Genomic DNA, 2,309 nt, shown 5'->3' on the forward strand with positions numbered 1-2,309 from the left:
CGTAGCAAGCTAGCCTGAAGCTAATATTTGCTAAATTTAGGGACACCCGTGTCTCTTCAGGAGTTGGAGGCCGGTGTTCTAGGAGCGGATCTCAGGATCTCAACAGGCAGTGTTGGGCAGTAACATAATACATGCACCGGCGTTACGTATTTAAAATACAAAATATGAGTAAATGTATCAGTTACAGTTACTGTTTAACTGTATTCAGAATACAGTTACTTTGCTGAAATAAATGGATTACATGGCGGTATTTTCCTGTTTCATATGTTCGGCTATGTCCTCTCTGTTTCTGGTAATTCTGGTAAACCCAAACAAAACATGCTCTCTCTATCTCGCGGTCCATGTCACCCCTACATAAGTGAAGAAATATTTTTAAAAATTATTCACAAAAATGATTTAATATGAAGGCAATAGCAGAGTGTTACAGGCATCGCTCTAAACAATGTAGCCTGTTGGGCAGTGTAGTCCGTGCTGCAGGGAGAATGCACTGCTGTACCCGTGATGTGTCTGTGAGCGAGGAGGGAGAACAAGGAAAAGTAGCCAAACAGAGTGCCTGACGAGCCCAGCTGTAAGTAAGCTATTTAGACTCGACTGTACACCGTGTTCGTGTTTTCCTCTGAAACAATAAGCTCCGTTGGAGCAGCCTTTCAACGCCTCTCTCTGTCTCTCGCTAGCAAAGTTGACCCAGACAACAAAGTAAAGCTAGTTTTCGTATCAGCCAGAGGTCCCTTTACTACGGTTCGGAGCCGCGGACCTGTTTTATATATGCTAGGATTCGTTTTCTATACGAGATGACTGCAAAAAGTGCAGCCTTACCTAATGTCCACCTACTGTTACTCATTTATATTAAGGTTTAAACATCTAGTTGTGTTGGTATGGAGAGTAACCTTCAGTAATAGTAATAAGTCACACAGCAATAGCACATTCATGTAGTTGTAAAGTATTCAGAATATGTTACTTCTGTAATGTGTAGTGAAATACATTAACCTTCCCAACACTCAACAGGTTAGCACCTCATACCACAGTGCAGCAAAGCAGTCTCATGAGCGCTGGGAAGGACGAGCCCAGAGCCCAGAGCCCAGAACAGACAGTGCAGGAGATGACAAGGGTAGTAATTGAATGGTGAAAATTATACTTTTAGTTATCTTGATTGGCAAAAGAAAAGTAAATACAAAATCTGCTTCTCACATTTAGGGCATTTCCAAGATTTGTTTTCAAAACTTCAATTTCTTTCATTACAGCTGTCCTGTGCCAGAAGTTCTGTTGACCCACAGTGAGAGGCATCATTTCAGAAACACCAGGAAGACTGAAACCCATCGCCAGGATCAAGCAGGGCTCGTGATCTTCACCAGCAGCTCCCTCACAAGAAGGATAAACCCAGCATTTCATGAACACTGATGGACACCTTTGCTTTGTGTAATGTTAGAAGTACTCAGATAATCCTCAGAGGGTCTGGACTTTTACATAATATCATAGCTTTAAGTCCTGTAGAAAGTTAAATATATGTTGTGCTCTCTGGTTACTCTGGTATGAATGACTCTGAATTACTTTATGATAAATAACACACTAGTGTCAAAAAACAGTGAAATTCCAGATCACAAGTTTTTAGTTCAAATACAACTAACAACCTTTATTGTGTCAGAGAAAACATCACGTGCTCTTCATGTAGCTGAGTACATTCAGTGTTTAAAACAGAAGTTGTGAATGGCGTTATTTTTGTGCCACTCTTCTGAGTGCACGTAAAAAAGGTTTGCAGGTGCAAGTGTTGCATTTTGAGGAGAAATTTATTTTGAGCGAAGAAAAGCTAAATTTGAGTGAACAAACTTCATTGCTGCGAGTTTGAAATGTTACTCTTTCTGGGTCACAAAATAAACTTTTAAGATATTTTCATGCGAGAATGTTTCTGTGTAAACTTCTAATACCTGCTCGATTCATCAAGACATCACATATTTGCATAAGTGCTCTAACGTTTTCGGAGATGCCTGTTACCCACCAGCCGACCGGGTGGTCACTCGGGTTAAACATAATATAAAAGGCTGAACTGACAAAAGATCACCGACTACACCACCAGGTGTTACAGGAAAAACCATAAATCCTTTGAATAAAACAAACGCTGTTGTGACAGTGACGTACACTGTCTTGTTGGTATATATGTATGATTTGTATCACCTTCATGTTTCCAAACCGATACCATGAGCAGCAGCTTTACAGCTGTGGCTCCAGCAAACATCAGCTGATACTAGAAAGTAATATTAAATAAATTCTAACAACAGCTGATCAAGTTTAAACGTGCTGCTGTTGTTTAGCGC

This window comes from Pundamilia nyererei, unplaced genomic scaffold (assembly GCF_000239375.1).
Source record: "Pundamilia nyererei isolate P.nyererei 1_Seehausen unplaced genomic scaffold, PunNye1.0 scaffold00232, whole genome shotgun sequence".
In the NCBI taxonomy this organism is placed as follows: Eukaryota; Metazoa; Chordata; class Actinopteri; order Cichliformes; family Cichlidae; genus Pundamilia; species Pundamilia nyererei.